This window comes from Hyla sarda, unplaced genomic scaffold (assembly GCF_029499605.1).
Source record: "Hyla sarda isolate aHylSar1 unplaced genomic scaffold, aHylSar1.hap1 scaffold_604, whole genome shotgun sequence".
NCBI classification, from domain to species: Eukaryota; Metazoa; Chordata; class Amphibia; order Anura; family Hylidae; genus Hyla; species Hyla sarda.
Window position 1 is genome coordinate 78,107 of NW_026610619.1, and position 21,367 is coordinate 99,473.

The 21,367-nt window shown below is 46.8% G+C and overlaps 1 protein-coding gene across 1 annotated transcript in view; it reads right to left on the reverse strand.

Moving 5' to 3' along the window:
- The window catches only part of LOC130340894 (zinc finger protein 189-like), a gene marked incomplete in the record, with an annotated part of 80,793 nt that overhangs the window by 9,122 nt on the left and 50,304 nt on the right, over positions 1–21,367 (reverse strand).

Sequence of the window (21,367 nt, forward strand, 5' to 3'; positions counted from 1 at the left end):
TTTGCGGATGTTTTTTGCAAAAAACAAGCTGAGACTCTACCTCCTCACAGGCCTTATGATTGTCCTATTGACCTCCTCCCGGGCACTACTCCACCCCGGGGCAGAATCTATCCTCTGTCCGCCCCAGAGACTCTTGCTATGTCGGAGTACATCCAGGAAAATTTAAAAAAAAGGCTTTATCCGTAAATCCTCCTCTCCTGCCGGAGCCGGATTTTTCTTTGTGTCCAAAAAAGATGGCTCTCTACGTCCTTGCATTGACTACCGCGGTCTTAATAAAATCACGATAAAGAACCGCTACCCCCTACCCCTCATCTCTGAACTCTTTGATCGCCTCCAAGGTGCCCACATCTTTACCAAACTGGACTTAAGAGGTGCTTATAATCTCATCCGCATCAGAGAGGGGGATGAATGGAAAACGGCATTTAACACTAGAGATGGACACTTTGAGTATCTGGTCATGCCCTTTGGCCTGTGCAACGCCCCTGCCGTCTTCCAAGACTTTGTTAATGAAATTTTTCGTGATCTCTTATACTCCTGTGTTGTGGTATATCTGGACGATATCCTGATTTTTTCTGCCAATCTAGAAGAACACCGCCAGCATGTCCGTATGGTTCTTCAGAGACTTCGTGACAATCAACTTTATGCCAAGATAGAGAAATGTCTGTTTGAATGCCAATCTCTTCCTTTTCTAGGATACTTGGTCTCTGGCCAGGGACTACAAATGGATCCAGACAAACTCTCTGCCGTCTTAGATTGGCCACGCCCCTCCGGACTCCGTGCTATCCAACGTTTTTTGGGGTTCGCCAATTATTACAGGCAATTTATTCCACATTTTTCTACCGTTGTGGCCCCTATCGTGGCTTTAACCAAAAAAAATGCCAATCCCAAGTCTTGGCCTCCTCAAGCGGAAGACGCCTTTAAACGGCTCAAGTCTGCCTTTTCTTCGGCTCCCGTGCTCTCCAGACCTGACCCATCTAAACCCTTCCTATTGGAGGTTGATGCCTCCTCTGTAGGAGCTGGAGCGGTCCTTCTACAAAAAAATTCTTCCGGGCATGCTGTCACTTGTGGTTTTTTTTCTAGGACCTTCTCTCCGGCGGAGAGGAACTACTCCATCGGGGATCGAGAGCTTCTAGCCATTAAATTAGCACTTGAGGAATGGAGGCATCTGCTGGAGGGATCAAGATTTCCTGTTATTATTTACACCGATCACAAGAACCTCTCCTATCTCCAGTCTGCCCAACGGCTGAATCCTCGCCAGGCCAGGTGGTCTCTGTTCTTTGCCCGATTTAATTTTGAAATTCACTTTCGGCCTGCCGATAAGAACATTAGGGCCGATGCTCTCTCTCGTTCCTCGGATGCCTCGGAAATTGAACTCTCTCCGCAACACATCATTCCTCCTGACTGCCTGATTTCCACTTCTCCAGCCTCCATCAGGCAAACTCCTCCAGGAAAGACCTTCGTCTCTCCACGCCAACGCCTCGGAATCCTCAAATGGGGTCACTCCTCCCATCTCGCAGGTCATACAGGCATCAAGAAATCTGTGCAACTCATCTCTCGCTTCTATTGGTGGCCGACTCTGGAGACGGATGTCGTGGACTTTGTGCGAGCCTGCACTGTCTGTGCCCGGGATAAGACTCCTCGCCAGAAGCCCGCTGGTTTTCTTCATCCTCTGCCTGTCCCCGAACAGCCTTGGTCTCTGATTGGTATGGATTTTATTACAGACCTACCCCCATCCCGTGGCAACACTGTTGTTTGGGTGGTCGTTGATCGATTCTCCAAGATGGCACATTTCATTCCTCTTCCTGGTCTTCCTTCAGCGCCTCAGTTGGCTAAACAATTTTTTGTACACATTTTTCGTCTTCACGGGTTGCCCACACAGATAGTCTCGGATAGAGGCGTCCAATTCGTGTCTAAATTCTGGAGGGCTCTCTGTAAACAACTCAAGATTAAATTAAACTTTTCTTCTGCATATCATCCTCAGTCCAATGGACAAGTAGAAAGAATTAACCAGGTCTTGGGTGATTATTTACGACATTTTGTTTCCTCCCGCCAGGATGATTGGGCAGATCTTCTACCATGGGCCGAATTCTCGTATAACTTTAGAGTCTCTGAATCTTCCTCCAAATCCCCATTTTTCGTGGTGTACGGCCGTCACCCTCTTCCCCCCCTCCCTACTCCCTTGTCCTCTGGTTTGCCCGCTGTAGATGAAGTGACTCGTGATCTTTCCACCATATGGAAAGAGACCCAAGATTCTCTTTTACAGGCTTCATCTCGCATGAAAAAGTTTGCCGATAAGAAAAGAAGAGCTCCCCCCATTTTTGCTCCCGGAGACAAGGTATGGCTCTCCGCTAAATATGTCCGCTTTCGTATCCCCAGTTACAAACTGGGTCCACGCTATCTTGGTCCCTTCAAAGTCTTGTGCCAAATTAATCCTGTCTCTTACAAACTTCTTCTTCCTCCTTCTCTCCGTATTCCTAATGCCTTTCATGTCTCTCTTCTTAAACCACTCATCATCAACCGTTTCTCTCCCAAATTAGTTTCTCTCACTCCTGTCTCCGGTTCTTCTGACGTCTTCTCAGTGAAAGAGATACTGGCCTCCAAGACGGTCAGAGGAAAAAAGTTCTTTTTGGTAAATTGGGAGGGCTGTGGACCTGAAGAGAGATCCTGGGAACCTGAGGACAACATCCTAGACAAAAGTCTGCTCCTCAGGTTCTCAGGCTCTAAGAAGAGGGGGAGACCCAAGGGGGGGGGTACTGTTACGCCGAGCGCTCCGGGTCCCCGCTCCTCCCCGGAGCGCTCGTCTCTCTCTCGCTACCGCAGCGCTCCGGGCAGCTCCACTGACCCGGTGCGCTGCGATACCGTCTCCAGCCGGGATGCGATTCGCGATGCGGGTAGCGCCCGCTCGCGATGCGTATCCCGGCTCCCGTACCTGACTCGCTCTCCGTCTGTCCTGTCCCGGCGCGCGCGGCCCCGCTCCCTAGGGCGCGCGCGCGCCGGGTCTCTGCGATTTAAAGGGCCACTGCGCCGCTGATTGGCGCAGTGGTTCCTATTAGTGTGTTCACCTGTGCACTCCCTATTTATACCTCACTTCCCCTTCACTCCCTCGCCGGATCTTGTTGCCATTGTGCCAGTGAAAGCGTTTCCTTGTGTGTTCCTAGCCTGTGTTCCAGACCTCCTGCCGTTGCCCCCGACTACGATCCTTGCTGCCTGCCCCGACCTTCTGCTACGTCCGACCTTGCTTCTGCCTACTCCCTTGTACCGCGCCTATCTTCAGCAGCCAGAGAGGTTGAGCCGTTGCTAGTGGATACGACCTGGTCACTACCGCCGCAGCAAGACCATCCCGCTTTGCGGCGGGCTCTGGTGAAAACCAGTAGTGACTTAGAACCGATCCACTAGCACGGTCCACGTCAATCCCTCTCTGGGATCCTCACAGAGGATCCACTACCTGCCAGCCGGCATCGTGACAGTAACAATCTTTTTTCATCAATAAAGAGGCTAAAGTGATTACGGTTGTGCTAATACTAAAGAAACGAGCACCCTCCATGTAATGTTTATTTAACAGCTCTATGATTTGGAGGACATATATCATTATATGAACACGTGAAAACACGTTATCTTGGTTTATAGATTTTACGTAAGAATATTAAAAGCTATGTTTTAGGCACCTCAAGCACTGGTTATTGTTTTGGTCTAACTGGTGGTACTTTATTCATAGAATTTGTCCAAATATTATTTATTAATTCATTATTTAGTCAATTTATTTTGATAGTTATTTATTATAATATTATTTATTACAAAATGTCTGAACATTGTTATTCTGCTACACATGGGACCCTTTCTAGAATTGATTTGGCAATTGGTGACGGGGACATGGCTAGGATGGTTAGGCATATAGAATATTTGGCTAGAGGACTCTCGGATCATTCCCCCATCAGGCTCAAGCTTGATTTTACTGACTGTGCTGGAGGGGTGCGCCCCCTGTGGAGACTGAACCCGTTCTGGTTACAGGTATTGACTACAGCGGAAATTATTTCTGCTGAACTTCTGGACTTTCTTGCCTTGAATGTGGGTTTGGCTTCGGTCTCTGCAGTGTGGGACTCCCTAAAGGCTTATCTACGGGGATTATTCATACGTGACATTAGTATACATAAATCATTCACTAGGGAAAGGGGCGAGAAGTTGAGAATGGCGGTGGATGGAGCTGAGAATGCGTATGTCTCGGCCCCCTCCCCGGGGACTGAGGATACCTGGTTGAGGGCCCAGGGTGACTATAAAACGTACTTGGAGGAGACAGCTGAACATAAGCGTTTTTTGTTAAGCAATAATATTTTGAATGTGGTGAAAGTATTGGTAAACTGTTGGCCTCCATTGCCAGGGCACATCAGGGGGTATCGTTTATCAGTTGCCTAAGAGACGAGGGAGGATGTGAGGTCACTGACGAAGAGGGAATTATGGAAGTGATGTTGGCCTTCTATAGGGAAGCATACTCCTCTAGGGCCTCCTGCACTGGGGGGGGCGTTGGAGGAGTATGTACGTGGGGCTAGGTTACCATCCCTTGCTCTGGAGCAGAGGGGCGAGCTGGACTCGCCCATCTCTCTGAAGGAACTGGAGCAAGCCTTAAAAGACGCTAATAATGAGAAGGCTCTGGGTCCTGATGGTCTCCCGAGTGAGATCTATAAAAAAAAATTCCGGTATTTTACTACCGCAGTTGTTGCGGGTAGTCGAGTCAGCGGTTTTAGAGGGTTCCTTGCCTCGCTCCATGATGGAAGCAATAGTTGTTCTTATCCCAAAACCTGGAAAGGACCCCCTATGTGCGGGCTCCTACAGACCCATATCCCTTTTATGTGCAGATGTGAAGCTGCTGGCTCGGGTGCTTGCAGACAGACAGATTGGCGGGGGTTATACTCTCTCTGATCCATGAGGATCAGACTGGATTTATGCCCGGTAAGTCTACAGTGGATAACATCAGGAGGGTGTATCTGAATCTGCAGATGTCTCAGGATGGTACAGGGGTTCGATCGGTCCTTTCATTGGACGCTGCCAAAGCATTCGATAGCGTCGAATGGAATTACTTATGGAGTGTGATGAGGGCCATGGGATTCGGGGAGTCTCTCCTACGTTAGACTTCTCTACCAGAGTCCGGTTGCCCGCCTTAGAGTTAATGGTAAGCTTTCACCATCATTTGCCCTACAGAGAGGTACACGGCAGGGTTGCCCCTTGTCGGCCCTACTTTTCGCTATAGCTATTGAACCTCTGGCTTGCCTTTTACGGAGGTCGCCGGATATTTCAGGGTTTCGGTATGGCACTATAGAAGAAAGAGTGGCCCTGTATGCAGACGACATGTTATTGTTTATGGTAGACACGGTAAACTCGCTGGCCTCAGTTATGTCCCTTATTGCAGACTTTGGGTCCTTTTTGGGATTGCTTATTAATTGGGACAAGTCGGTCCTGATGCCTCTTGATGCTCTGCCAGATATTCTTCAAATTGCTACTTCAAAGATACAGGTAGTCTCTAGTAGAGATGAGCGAACTTACAGTAAATTCGATTCGTCACAAACTTCTCGGCTCGGCAGTTGATGGCTTATCCTGCGTAAAATAGTTCAGCCTTCAGGTGCTCCGGTGGGCTGGAAAAGGTGGATACATTTCTAGGAAAGAGTCTCCTAGGACTGTATCCACCTTTTCCAGCCCACCGGAGCACCGGAAAGCTGAACTCATTTATGCAGGAAAAGTCATCAACTGCCGAGCCGAGAAGTTCGTGACGAATCAAATTTACTGTAAGTTCGCTCATCTCTAGTCTCTAGCTTTAAGTACTTAGGGATTTACATTACTCCCTACATACATGATTTTGTCCCTCACAATCTTATCCCTCTTCTAGATAGGAGCTCTCAAAAAGTGTCGGTGTGGTGAAAGCTCCCGATCTCGGTGGTGGGTCGTACTAATCTAGCCAAAATGGTCCTCATGCCTCAACTGTTGTACATACTGCAGAACTCTCCGGTTTGGATTGCGATGGCCCACTTTCAGAAGATTCAACGACTCTTCAGACAATTAGTTGGGGGGGGGGGGGGGGGGGAGACTGCCAGGATTAAACTAGAGACGTTGCAGAGGGGTAAATCAGTGGGGGGACTTGCTCTACCAAATCCGTGGTTATACTATACTGCATCGCAGTTACATCAGGTGAGAGGGTGGGCTGGATTACCTACAGGTCGACTGTTTATGATTAAGCACGGAGGCAGAATACCACTGCACATCTTAGAGATTGGGGCCCTAACCAGACCTCCGGACTCCTCTCCTACGACTCGTTTATTGTGTAAGCTTTGGGGCCACGTGAAAAAACTGTTCGGTATTACCGGTTTCCTTACTTTCACTCCGCTGTGGCATAACCCTGGCTTGCCTGTTTTTCATTCTTACGCTGATGCTGAGAGGAGGGGACTCTGTGAACTGGGTCAATTGGCTGATCAGGGGGTAGTTCGGTCCTTTGAGGACTTACAGGAGGAGTTTGCCCTACCCCGTTCCTCCTTCTATCCTTATTTGCAGATCCGCAATGCCTATGAGACATAGAATCGGATGAGCCTGTTAACTATACAGTCCAATGGGGTCTTGGAATCTATTGTACGGAAGCGAGAATCAGCTGGGGTGATTTCCTGGTTGTATGGGGAGTTGCTTTCCTTTTATCACGAGGGCTTCCCTCTGACAGTTAGGTCCAAAGGGGGGGGACTTTGGGGTTCTGACTGACGAGGAGTGGAGTATTGTATTGGCACTTTCCCCCTTTCTGTCGGTATCTGAATCTCACCGATTGTCTCAACTGTTCTTTATACATAGAGTATATAAAACTCCACTTTTCCTCCATAAGATAGGGGTAAGGTCTGACTCTGCTTGCCCGAGGTGTGGCGAGTTGGAGGCACACCTTGTACATATGATGTGGTCGTGTCCTTGTTTGACTGCATATTGGACTGGTGTGTTGCAGCTCATTCGATCGGTGTATGGAGTGACTATACCTAGGAATCCCAGGGAATGTTTGCTTGGACTGATAGGACGCAGTTTGGAGCCTTCTATGGTGGAGCTGGGGATTCTGAGAATTTTATATCAGGCCAGGAAGCTAATAGCGCAATTTTGGATCAGATCCTCTCCTCCGGGGGTGGCTGATCTCATAACACATGTGGTTAGATTGGAAAAAGGAATCTATGTCAAGCGTAGAGTGGAACGGAAATTTGAAGGTATCTGAGGTCCCTGGGTACGGAAATTTGACCCCTCTGTGAGTGCCACTTAAATGGAGGTATGCCTCTGGTGTGTAGTTGTGTACTGAATGGACGACTTGTGTGCTATTGATGGAGTGCCCTGTGGATATGCTTGCCCTCCTGATGTGTGTGGAGCTTGGAGTTTGTGTGACCTGCTGTGAACCGGTTGATGATGTGATTATGCCTGGGTCTGGGGGAATGGGTTCTCCTTTACACCTGTATTGTTATTATGGAATTGGGGGAGCCAGATTGTGCTTTCTTTCTACTATGGGTTGCAGAGCTTGTGTGGAGTAGGGATGAGACGGATTTGTTCTATGTGGGGGGTGGAGTGGGAGTTGTTGGGGATTGTATATTGATGTTTTCTTATGTTATAAAACAAAACCTTAATAAAAATTATCTGATTTAAAAAAAAAAAATGTCTAAACAATCTAAGGACACCATCTACATGTCTGACGACCAGATTCAGGTCTTAGTAGACCAATCACGTTCTGTAAAGACAGCTGTAAGCAATGTAATGGCATCCATGCAGGAAACAATTGCGAATTCAGTTGCCATGGCAATTTTTCAGTCATCTGCACAGGTATCTGCACGATCTAAGAAACAATCTAAAAAGACTTGTTTCAAGATGGCCAATCCCCAGTCGGTAATAGTGATGACATTACCTCTAGTGTGGGCAAAGAAGATGAGGATCATGATGATCAAGAACATCAGTCTTACATCCATCCTGTAGCCTTTCTACACATGCCCAACAATTGCACCATTTACCCCCAGCCCGTGAGGAAGTCCATGGTAAATAGGCAAAAAAGACCTCTTACAGAGAAGACCTTAACTCTGATAATCCCTCTATTGAGGATTCTGTATGCACCCCTCTTACTATGCTGAGGAGTCGGAGGGAAGTGATAGCTACTTCCAGGAATTTCCTCCTGAAAATTCCACTATACTTGACAGTGCGGGTTTTCTATTTTTGATCCGTTTCAAATAAAACACCCCTGCCCTGGGGAATGGGTCCCAAACCCACAAATATCAAAATACTTATCCGTGTGGATAAAAAAAGGTCTTCACAAAAAATACAGGAAGTTACGGGCAGAATGCCCTAGGCCTACCTTCCGTTTAATGCTGCTCAGACCCCAGAAATTGATCCGATTCTAATAAGATACCTACAGAAGTCGGGTAAAAACCCCAAGAGGGATATTGATAGATCCCTGAAACACTGCCAGGACAATTTTTTTGACCTCTTAGGTCCCCTCACAAAAATATTGGATCTGTCTGAGGAGTCTTTAGTATCTGGCATACCTGTTGATGTCCACATCCTCAGAGGTTGGGCCCAAAGGGCCATGTGGATTTTTGGCAACAACAATGCTGCCCTCTGTACTGAACGGCGTTGTTCAGATTTGATGAAACTGGATCCCCAGTTATCAAATTTAGCCACTTCTGCCCCTACCGATAGCCTTCTCTTCGGAGACAATTTCATTAAAGGAGTGAACAAATATGTTGGCCTTTTTTCTAGCCTTGATAAAGCTCAAGCTTCCCTAAAAAGGATATTGCCTAATAAGATTTTTGGCTAAGCTGGGAAAGAAAGGGGCCGCTTTCCCAGGCGAGGATCCAAATTTTGTTCTCAGTTCAGAGGCTCCTCCCATTATGTTAGACCAACGGTTCCAACCCAACCTACCCAACCACCTCCATTCTTCCCATACTGTGGTCGTCCCTAGAGGACCAGAGGACAGCGTGGATCATTTGGCTCAAGGCCTCCTACAGGTGGGTCAACCATGTCTGTCTTCTTTCTATATCCCAGTGGGTGGAAGACTCATTATTTTTTCCCAAAATTGGAGTCTGATATCTTCCGATCACTGGATTCTAAATACTGTTATGTGACATCACATAGAGTTCCTTTCCATTCCAATTCAAAACCATCTTCCTCATCCTATACATTTTTCAGAGGAAAATCAAATACTGATAAAAATTTTGGAACTTTAACCCCTTAAGGACCGGGGTTTTTCCGTTTTTGCACTTTCGTTTTTTGCTCCTTGCCTTTAAAAAATAACTTTCAATTTTGCACCTAAAAATCCATATGATGGCTTATTTTTTGCGGCAACAATTCTACTTTGTAATGACGTCAGTCATTTTGCCCAAAAATCTACGGTGAAACGGAAAAAAAATCATTGTGAGACAAAATTGAAAAAAACGCAGTTTTGTAAATTTTGGAGCTTCCGTTTCTACGTAGTACATTTTTCGGTAAAAATGACCCCTTATCTTTATTCTGTAGGTCCATACGATTAAAATGATCCCCTACTTATATAGGTTGGATATTGTCGCACTTCTGGAAAAAATCATAACTTCATGCAGGAAAATTAATACGTTTAAAATTGTCATCTTCTGACCCCTATAACTTTTTTATTTTTCCGCGTATGGGGCGGTATGAGGGCTAATTTTTTGTGCCGTGATCTGAAGTTTTTAACGGTACCATTTTTGCATTTATAGGACTTATTCATCTTTTTATTCATTTTTTCATGATATAAAAAGTGACCAAAAATGCACTATTTTGGATTTTGGAATTTTTTTGCGCATACGCCATTGATCGTGCGGTTTAATTAACGATATATTTTTATAAATCGGACATTTCCGCACGCGGCGATACCATATATGTTTAATTTTATTTACACTGTGTTTTTTTTTACGGGAAAAGGGGGGTGATTCAAACTTTTAATAGGGAAGGGGTTAAATGATCTTTATTCACTTTTTTTCACTTTTTTTTTGCAGTGTTATAGATCCCATAGGGACCTATAACACTGCACACACTGATCTTTTACATTGATCACTGGTTTCTCATAGGAAACCAGTGATCGATGATTCTGCCGCTTGACTGCTCATGCCTGGATCTCAGGCACTGAGCAGTCATTCGGCGATCATACAGCGAGGAGGCAGGTAGGGACCCTCCGGTTGTCCTGTAAGCTGTTCGGGATGCTGCGATTTCGCTGCGGCTATCCCGAACAGCCCACTGAGCTAACCGTCACTTTTTACTTTCACTTTTAGCCGCGTGGCTAAGCTTTGAGCGCGCGGCTAAAGGGTTAATAGCACGCGGCACCGCGATCAGTGCCGCGCGCTATTACCGGCGGGTCCCGGCTTCACTATGACGCCGGGCCCGCCGTGATATGATGCAGGGTCACCGTGGGACCCCGCGTTATATCACGGGATCGGGACCAAGGACGTACTCATACGTCCTTGGTCCTTAAGGGGTTAATTAAAAAAAAAAAGGCTATTATTCCAGTCCCATTGAATTCCCTGGGATTTATCAGCATCCTTTTCTTAGTAAAGAAACATGATGGGAGTTTTAGACCGGTCATAAATCTGAGACTTTTAAACAATTTTGTGAGATACCAACACTTCAAGATGAAAGGTATGCATCTTTTGCGGGATCTTCTCGTCCAAGGAGATTGATTAGTGAAGATCGATCTCAAGGGTGCTTACCTCACGGTTCCCATTAATCCTTCTTCTCAGATTTTCAATTAATTTGGGAAAAATTATTCTTAATCAATATTCGCTCGGCTTTATTGAGCCTACCTTCCAAGAAATTGAAGGTGATTCGGAAGGAAATAAGATCTCTCCTCAACAAAGAACAAATATACTTTGAGCAAACGTTCGCATAGTGGGTCTTCTCCCGGCTTCAATCCAGGTTATCCATCTCCTTTACACTGCAGAGCTCTTCAACAGTTAAAGATTCAACACTTAAGAGAAGGTCTGATGAAATTCAACTTTCTCTGGACGCCAAAGAAGAACTTCTTTGGTGGTTAAGTCATATCCAGGAATAGAACGGCAAAGCGATATACAACTCCAATCCAAATCTTGTCTTAGAATCCGACACAAGCCTCAAGGGCTGGGGCACGCAATGCGATTCACATTACTCTGGAGGCAAGTGGTCTCCTTCGGCATCTCTCCTTCACATCAAATGCTTGGAACTGTTAGCAGGATTTTTTGCTTTAAAGAGTTTTACGAAAGACAGATCACAATGTTGCATTCTCCTTCGGATGGACATCATCTTTGCTGTCCAAAACATCAAATGTCTTGGCAGCACAAAATCGGAAAAGTTGGCTTAGTAAAAAGATTTATAGCATTTTTGCTTAGACAGAAACATAATTTTGAAGGCGGAAATACATTCCAGGCCTTTCCAATACGGTAGCAGATTGGAATTCTTGCTACCTTGCCGACTCCAGGGATTGGAGATTGGATCCTGCAATTTTTCACTCTCACCTCAACCGTCAACTTCCTCTCTTTTACAGTAGGCGCCCCAATCCAGAAGCTTTGGGAGTGGATGCCTTACTTCAACCTTGGCCTCCAGAGATCCTATACGCATTTCCTCCATTTGCCCTACTGCCCATAGATCTTTTACAGGTTTCAGTTCATAAAGCAATGATTTTGTTGTGGTTTCCACGGATTCTCGAATTGTTATTTGACATTCAGAGGATCATTCAGATCTATCCAACTCTTCTCCTAGACCCATTTGGGAATCCTCATCCTCTGATTCAATCGAACCATCTTCCCCTGGTTACTTGGGTCATACATCCTTGAATAAGACTTTTCTCTATCAATTAGGGATATCCTCTCTGATGCCTGGGCTCCTGGTACCAGAGTTGCTTACCGATCAGCCTGGAGATTTTGGTCTGATTGGTGTGTTAAACTAAACTTGGATCCTGTACACGAATCTATCCCTAATATCTTGAATTTCCTTTCCGCTTCTTTTGATTTTGGGAAAGCTTACCATACTTTAAATCTTTATCGGTCCGCATTTCCTTTTACCATGCTCCAGTTGATTCCATGCCTATCGGTAAGCATCCTTTAAATTTCCTCCTTGGGACGTTAAACTTTTTTCTTTATTCCTTTCTTGGGAAGATAATGATTCCTAATCTTTCAAATATTTATCTTTTAAATTGACATCTCTGTCTCATTTCTATCAGGAGAGTTTCTGATGTCAGAGGTTTGGATATTTCTCGCAGACAATATTCTCCCCAGCGAGTTACATTTACTATATGATGTACCAGGACTAATTTACATACAGTTTTTTAGCCCTCTTTTCACAATCAGGATAAAACTATGTGTTGTCCATTGTTTACTTTCTTATGAATCCAGAACAAAAAACTTTTTTGTTTACCATCTCATTCTCAACTTTTAATTTCATATTGTAAACCTCATCTACCGGTTTCTTCCTCTACTCTAGCCAGATGGGTAGGGCAAACTATGATTCTCGCCGGCAATGACATTTCGGTTTTTGAAGCTCACTCTACTAGAGGAGCTATGTCCACCAAATGAGTACAAGCTGGTGTTTCTCTCTCTGATCTTCTAAAGGCGGCCAACTGGTCATCTGAATCTACTTTCAAAACCTTTTATTTCCGACCTGAACCTCATGTTAATTATATCAATATGTTATAATGCTTATTTGTATTGCATATATTGTTTTGTTTATTGCTTTTAGCTTGAAAGAGTACTTGTCATTAAAAAAACTTTTGATATGTTGTCTATTAATGTGTTACAAACAACTTTCTAATAGCATGTCACAAAAAACTAATGTTTATTTCTATGTTTCTTTTCAGTTTGAAAATATGACCACTAGGGGTCTCCCTACATGTCCCGGCCGCAAGTCTCTTATAGAGTTCGGACTCATGTTGGCCTGGCATGAGTCCAAACACTCAGCCGGGACACGGACGAGCACAGTGCAGCTCCTTGCCTGTCAATTAGTCAGGCGGGAGCGAGAGTTGTGCCCGCAGTACAGCAGGGCACGCTCCTGACATGGCTGGCCGGCCGCGTCATAAGGTTCTGCCCCCTTAGGAGAGCCGACGCACGCTGGCCGAATGTCAATGTAGCGCAGCTCTGCACTAGAAAAGGATCAGGTCTGCCTTCCCTAGCCTGATCGAGGTCTTTTATTGCTCTGATCGAGGTCTTCCATAAAAATAAATTTGTAAAGTAAGCTGATTTTGCACAGGGCCATATATGTATATATATGATGTGTAGAGAAAGAAGGGCGGAAGGGAGCCCAGGCAGGCTTTAGATGATGTCACACCTACCGGGCCACGCCCCCCTTCCGCCATCACACACGGACTGAAGAATGGGAAGACATACGGGGACAAAATAAGGTACATAGAATTATACAAAGGTACAAAAAATTATAGTGTCAGGAAGAGTCAGGGAGAGATGGAGGGGGAATTAGGGACAGTTTAGTTCATGATAGGTACTCTTTAAACATGCATAATGTGAGCCTCCTGTCTTGATATAAAACTGAAGATTTTCCTACCCTTTGGTGACGGAAAATAAAGACAGGAGGTGAACATTATCCCTCCATTTTTAACCCATCACTTATGTTATACTTTTCTTTTTTCTTCCAACAGTATAACTCTGATTCTCAACTTCCAGTTCCTGTTTATCAAGTTCTCCCGATTCTGGATGACTTGCTTCATCTTCCCCTACTCGTCTACATAAAGTCTTCATTCCTGTTCACAATTAACATCTACGTTGCTGTTTTGGACTATTCATAAGTAGATTTTTTATTCTTACCGTAAAATTTCTTTCTCGGAGGATCCATTCGGGGACACAGAGACCGTGGGTATATCTTGATGCCACTAGGCATACAAAAAGAAAGTCGGTCCCTCCTGGCAGGATGTAGCCCGCCTACTGACTCTAAGCTAATCAGTTTAGTCCCAAAGCAGTAGGAGAGGACCGACAGAAAAAGAAAACCAGCAGGTGTCTGAGGGAACCGGACAAAAAGAATCAAACACAACCCCTTGGACCGAAAACCAAACCATAACCACAAACAAATGGGTGTGTGCTGTGTCCCCCGAATGGATCCTCCAAGAAACGAGGAAATCATTCTCCCTTCATTTTGTCCGGCTCCATCCAACTCTAAGGAGCGTTCCCTTTATTGTTTGGATGTGGTTTGAACTGTCCGGATCTATCTTTCTGGCAGGGTGACCTCTTCTTTGTGATTCCGGAGGGTCTTCCGGCTTCCAAGGCGACCCTCTCGCGGAGGATCAGTTCCGTTGGGGCTTCTTGGGCGCTATGCCATAGGGCTTCGGCCTTACAAGTCGTCCTTGCATACTTTCACCAAGTTCTACCAAGTTAACACTTTAGCATCCGCGGACACCGGTTTTTACGGTAAGAATAAAAAAATCTACTTTTCTTGGTCGTCTGCATTGGGGGATACAGAGACCGTGGGACATACCAAAGCAGTCCCCGGGATGGGAAAAATACCCAAAACAGAATCGGGCAGAAGATTGAGCCACTGCTGCCTGCAACATCTTGCGACCCAAACCGGTGTCCGCGGATGCTAAAGTGTGCACTTGGTAGAACTTGGTGAAAGTATGCAAGGACGACTTGTGAGGCCGAAGCCCTATGGCGTAGCGCCCAAGAAGCCCCAACGGAACGGATCCACCGCGAGATGGTTGCCTTGGATGCCGGAAGAGCCTTGCAATGACCCTCCGGAATCACAAAGAAGAGGTCACCCTGCCAGAAAGATAGATCCGGACAGCTCGAACCACATCCAGACAATAAAGGGAACACTCCTTAGAGTTTGATGGAGCCGGACAAAATGAAGGGAGAATGATTTCCTCGTTCATGTGAAAGGAGGAAACCACTTTGGGCAAGAAGTAGGGAGATGGCCAAAAGACAACCTTGTCCTGATGAAGGACCAAGAAGGGAGAGCAACAAAAGAGAGCACCCAGCTTGGAGGCCCTCCTAATGGAGGTAATGGCAATGAGAAAAGAGACCTTCCAAGAAAGAATGCTAAGAGATTGCAAGAAAGCAAGAAGGCGTGGAAAGGAAAACACAACCGGGGAGACGGACTGAGCCTCACACCACCGGAAATAAGCCCGCCAAGTGCGGTGGTAAATCCTAGCGGAGAAAGGCTTCCGAGCCCAAAGCATGGTGCGAATCACCCTGGAAGAAAACCCCCAAGCTCTCAAGAATGCGGTTTCAACCGCCACGCCGTCAAATGCAGAGACAGTAAATTGGGGTGGCAGAGAGGTCCCTGGGACAGCAATTGGGGGCGAACTGGAAGATGCAGGGGTAGGTCGGCAACCAGCCGAATTACGTCGGCATACCACGCGTGCCTGGGGCCACCAGAATGGTGGGAATGCCCTCCGCCTTGAGTTTGCTCAGAACCCTGGGCAGGAGAGGGAGAAGCGGAAAGAGGTAAGGAAGACTGAAGGACGACCACAGGATGACGAGTGAGTCCACCACCAGAGCCAGAGGGTCTGGTGACTTTGCGACAAAACAAGGCACCTGTCTGTTGTGGCGAGACGCGAAGAGGTCCACGTTCGGGGTCCCCCAAAGATCACAGATCCATGCAAACACCCCCGGATGTAGAGACAACTCCCCCGGATCCACGGAGGAGCGGCTGAGGAAGTCCGCTTTCCAATTTTCCACACCTGGAATGTGGATCGCGGAGAGAGTGGAAACCCAAGTCGCGGCCCAAAGCAGAATCTTGTAGACCCCCTCCATTGCCGAGCGTCTGCGTGTGCCACCCTGGCGATTGATATATGCCACCGCCATGGCGTTGTCTGATTGGACTCGAACAGGATGACCCTGTAGGAGATCTCCCAGTGGAGGAGGAAAAGAAAGATGGCAAGGAGCTCTAAAAGATTGATGGGGAGGTGAGCCTCCTGAGGGAACCAGCGACCCTGGCCTGTTAGGTCCCGAAACACACCTCCCCAACCCAAGAGACTCGCATCAGTCATGACGACCTGCCAGTGGAGGGGAAGAAACGACTGCCACTGGAGAAGGAGGGGAGAGTGGAGCGACCACAGAAGAGACCAACGAACGGAGGGGGGCAGAAGAATACAGCGATCCAGAGTGGACGATGACTTGTTCCACCGGGCCAAGATGGCCAGCTGAAGAGTGCGATAGTGGAACTGGGCGAAAGGGATCGCCTCCATCACTACCACCATCTGGCCCAGCACCTCCATGCAGAAATGAATCGGAACAAGAGAAGGGCACCGTAGGCGACGGACAGGGAGCGCCGCTTGTCCAACGGAAGACGAACACGGGCAGCGCAGTGTCGAAAAGGAGACCCAGAAAGACAAGGGACTGGGAGGGAGAAAGATTGGACTTTTCCCGGTTGATTACCCAACTGAAGGTGGACAGAGTCTGTACAGTGAGATTAAGACTCTCTAAGTTTTGGGAACGGGACGGAGCTTTGATCAAAAGATAATCCAGGAAATGGATTACAGAGAACCCCCCGGGCCCAAAGGATGGCAATCACCACCGCCATGATCTTGGTGAAAACCCTGGGAACTGTAGCTAGACCAAAAGGAAGAGCCACAAACTGGAAATGACCCGCAGCAACAGCAAAACGGAGGAAAAGCTGATGGGCAGGGAAAATGGGGATGTGCAGATAGGCATCCCGAATATCCACTGAGGAAATAAACTCCCCCTGATCCATGGAAGCTACCATGGTGTGGAGTGATTCCATGCGAAAATGGCGTAGCCTCAAGTGGTGGTTGAGTATCTTTAGATGTAAATTGGGGCGGGCAGAGCCCCCTTTCTTGGGGACTACAAAGAGATTCGAGTAGAACCCCGAAAAACACTCCCTTCGAGGAACTGGCACAATCACTCCTTAAGCGACGAGGGTACTTAAAGGGACCTGATAGGCCGCCGCCAAACAAGGGGAACAAGGAGGGCGGAATCGGAAGAAACGATCCTGGGCAAAGGAAGCTAATTCTATCCGCCAGAACGGTTGTCTGGCTTCCAGGAAGGATGCGCCTTGAAAGAAGGGGCTTTCCAACAGTGGGAGGGCGCCAGCTTGGGAACGCGACCCGAAGCAAAGAACCGAAAGGGCCAAAAGGAAGCAGTTTTCAGCCGGTGATCAGAGCGTGAGGTTTGTTCTGCGGCGGCAGAGAACTTTATACCTCCAGTAGCTTTGGAAATAATTTCATCTAGGTGTTTCCCAAAGAGCCAAGTACCGGAAAAAGGCAACTCTGTTAGAGATTTCTTTGAAGCAGCATCTGCATCCCACGCCTTCAGCCACATGGAGCGATGAATCGCAACCAAGTTACCTGAGGCAAAGGCCATGCATTGGGCTGACTCCAAAGCTAAAGAACAGAGGAAGTCCCCGGCCTGAGAGAGTTGACGAGCGAGGTCTGCCAAATCCTCCCAAGGGGCGCCTGACAGGATGCCCTGCCGAAGCCGAGAAGCCCAAACCGAGACCACCTTGGACACCCAAGCAGAAGTGAAGGTGGGTAGCAAGGACAAACCTGCCGCTTCAAATGCAAATTTCGGATCCTTAACCCCTTAAGGACCAAGGACGTACTGGTACGTCCTTGATCCTTCTCCCGTGATATAACGCGGGGTTACACGGTAACCCCGCGTTATATCACGGCGGGCCCGGCGTCATAGTGAAGCCGGGACCCGCCGCTAATAGCGCGCAGCGCTGATCACGCTCAGAGCTGAGCCGCGCGGCTGAAACCGAAAGTGAAAGCTGCCGGTTAACTCAGTGGGCTGTTCGGGATAGCCGTGGCGAAATCGCGGCATCCCGAACAGCTTACAGGATAGCGGGAGGGCCCCTACCTGCCTCCTCGCTGTCTGATCGCCGAATGACTGCTCAGTGCCTGAAATCCAGGCATGAGCAGTCATGCGGCAGAATCGTCGATCAGTGGTTTCCTATGAGAAACCAGTGATCAATGATGAAGTTCAGTGTGTGCAGTGTTATAGGTCCCTATGGGATAATAATGATCAGTATAAGAGATCAGTGTGTGCAGTGTTATAGGTCCTTATGGGATAACAATGATCAGTATAAGAGATCAGTGTGTGCAGTTTTATAGGTCCCTATGGGATAATAATGATCAGTATAAGAGATCAGTGTGTGCAGTGTTATAGGCCCCTATGGGATAATAATGATCAGTATAAGAGATCAGTGTGTGCAGTGTTATAGGTCCCTATGGGATAACAATGATCAGTATAAGAGATCAGTGTGTGCAGTGTTATAGGTCCCTATGGGATAATAATGATCAGTATAAGAGATCAGTGTGTGCAGTGTTATAGGTCCCTATGGGATAACAATGATCAGTATAAGAGATCAGTGTGTGCAGTGTTATAGGTCCCTATGGGATAACAATGATCAGTATAAGAGATCAGTGTGTGCAGTGTTATAGGTCCCTATGGGATAATAATGATCAGTATAAGAGATCAGTGTGTGCAGTGTTATAGGTCCCTATGGGATAACAGTGATCAGTATAAGAGATCAGTGTGTGCAGTGTTATAGGTCCCTATGGGATAACAATGATCAGTATAAGAGATCAGTGTGTGCAGTGTTATAGGTCCCTATGGGATAATAATGATCAGTATAAGAGATCAGTGTGTACAGTGTTATAGGTCCCTATGGGATAACAGTGATCAGTATAAGAGATCAGTGTGTGCAGTGTTATAGGTCCCTATGGGATAACAATGATCAGTATAAGAGATCAGTGTGTGTGCAGTGTTATAGTCTCCTATGGGATAACAATGATCAGTATAAGAGATCAGTGTGTGCAGTGTTATAGGTCCCTATGGGACCTATAACACTGCAAAAAAAAGTGAAAAAAAAAGTGAATAAAGATCATTTAACCCCTCCCCTATTAAAAGTTTGAATCACCCCCCTTTTCCCATAAAAAAAAAAAACACAGTGTAAATAAAAATAAACATATATGGTATCACCGCGTGCGGAAATGTCCGAATTATAAAAATATATCATTAATTAAACCGCTCGGTCAATGGCGTGCGCGCAAAAAAATTCCAAAGTCCAAAATAGTGCATTTTTGGTCACTTTTTATATCATTTAAAAATGAATAAAAAGCGATCAATAAGTCCTATCAATGCAAAAATGGTACCATTAAAAACTTCAGATCACGGCGCAAAAAATGAGCCCTCATACCGCCCCATACACGGAAAAATAAAAAAGTTATAGGGGTCAGAAAGGACAATTTTAAACGTATTAATTTCCCTGCATGTAGTTATGATTTTTTCCAGAAGTGCGACAAAATCACCTATATAAGTAGGGGATCATTTTAATCGTATGGACCTAGAGAATAAAGATAAGGAGTCATTTTTACCGAAAAATATACTACGTGGAAACGGAAGCCCCCAAAAGTTACAAAACAGCGTTTTTTTTTTCAATTTTGTCGCACAATGATTTTTTTTTCCGTTTCACCGTAGATTTTTGGCCAAAATGACTGAGGTGATTACAAAGTAGAATTGGTGGCGCAAAAAATAAGCCATCATATGGATTTTTAGGTGCAAAATTTAAAGAGTTATGATTTTTTTAAGGCTAGGAGCAAAAAACGAAAATGCAAAAACGGAAAAATCCCTGGTCCTTAAGGGGTTAAAGGATGCTGCGTCTGCCAGAGGCAGGGTAGTAGATTTAGACAGATGAGAAACTGGAGGATCTACTTCAGGTGGCGCTGTCCACTTGGAAACCAGATCCGGAGGAAAAGGAAATTGAGCTTGAATCTTCTTGGTTCCCTGGAAACTGTTGTCCGGATGCTTCCAAGCAGCGTCCAGTAAGGCGTCAAATTCAGCATGAGAACTGAAAGCCTTGGGGGAACGCAGAGAGCGGCGAAAATAAACTTCTAGATCAGGATTCGAAGTTCTTGAGTCTTCCAGATGAAAAGTGTCCCTGATGGCTGACACCAAGCTGTCCACCATTTCAGAAACAGCAGAGTGGTCCTCATGATCCGAGGTGTATTCCGACCAGTCATCCGCTGGAGAGTGGGAGCGTGCGGTGGAAGCCTTAGACTGGGGTGTGTGAGACCTAGAATAAGGAGTCGGGGACCTGGGTTGTTTACCGGGGGAGCGGTACAGAGTGGGGGTGCTGCCGGTGAGCTGGTGAAGAGGAGCGTGACTTCTGGGAAGAATGTCTATCCTGAACACAAGACTCTGGAGAAGAGCCAGGTGAAAGTACTTTAGGGCGCTTGTGAGAGCATTGGGAGTGGGACCGAGCGGGACTCCCTGGGGTTTGTGCGCAGGGAAGACCGCTCCAAGGCCGAAGCCACTGATCTGGAGAGCCGAGCCAGGTCGGAGATCGACTGGGAAAGGGAGAAAACCCACTCTGGGGGAGGGGCGGACACTGCGCGTTCCGGTGGGACATCCTGAGAGGAAAGCACAGGGTTGATGGAGCGTGTGGTGGAGCAGACGACACAGGTGGATTCAGTGGAACCACCAGGCATTTTGGTCTTGCAGCCCACCAAAGAATAGTAGGTGACCAAGGCTGCGGTCGTCTGTCTGTTGGGGTTCGGGTCGGACATAGTTGCTAGTGATAAGTAGTCAGCAATAAAAATGAACAATCTCACCCAGGTCCTGTGTCCCTTGGCACGTGCTGAAAGCATGCTGTAGCTGAGCTGTGACCCTTGACTGAAGCGGGGAAGCAGGCTGTGGCTGTGCTCTATCCTGGCTGGAGTTGAAGAGGCAGGTAGCCGCTGAGTCTGCAGGCAAGCAGGCAGAGAGAAGAGGGATTTGCCGGTTGTACTGACCCAGGAACAGGGCGGCCACAGTACCAGAATGGCGTCCAATTGGAGCCAGAGAGGGAGGCACATAGAAACTGACCCCCAGAAAAAAATCATTGGTCGCAGCGGAGCTGACTGAGGACTGTGGGCGGTCGCTGGAGCGCAGAACACTCTAGTAAGCAGTGCCGGCAGTGGGGGGAGGTTGCCCCGCTACCCCCCATGTGCATAGAGGGAGAAGACCCGGGGGCTGAAAACCCCTAGAATTAATAAAAGGTAGCCATCACCCCCAGGAAAATCCCCCTGGGGCCACGGGTAATGTGTCTGCCTCCTACTGACACTAAGCTAAAAACTGATTAGCTCAGAGTCAGCAGGCAGGGTATATCCTGCCAGGAGGGGCTTACTTTCTTTTTGTATGCCTAGTGCCAGCAAGATATACCCACGGTCTCTGTGTCCCCCAATGGAGACGACCGAGAAATCTTATATTATTAAATACTGTTTTTTCCTTATGAATTTTACCCTCATTATATTGCAAAGAAAGAGGGAGTTTAACAGACAGTTTATATTACGGGGACTCCGATCTCATTGGTTAATCATAATGCAGCATACTTGGTTGCACCTATTGCACCTAACAAGTTTTCTTATAGTTTTTTCTGTATTTTTATTAAAAATACTGCTGCT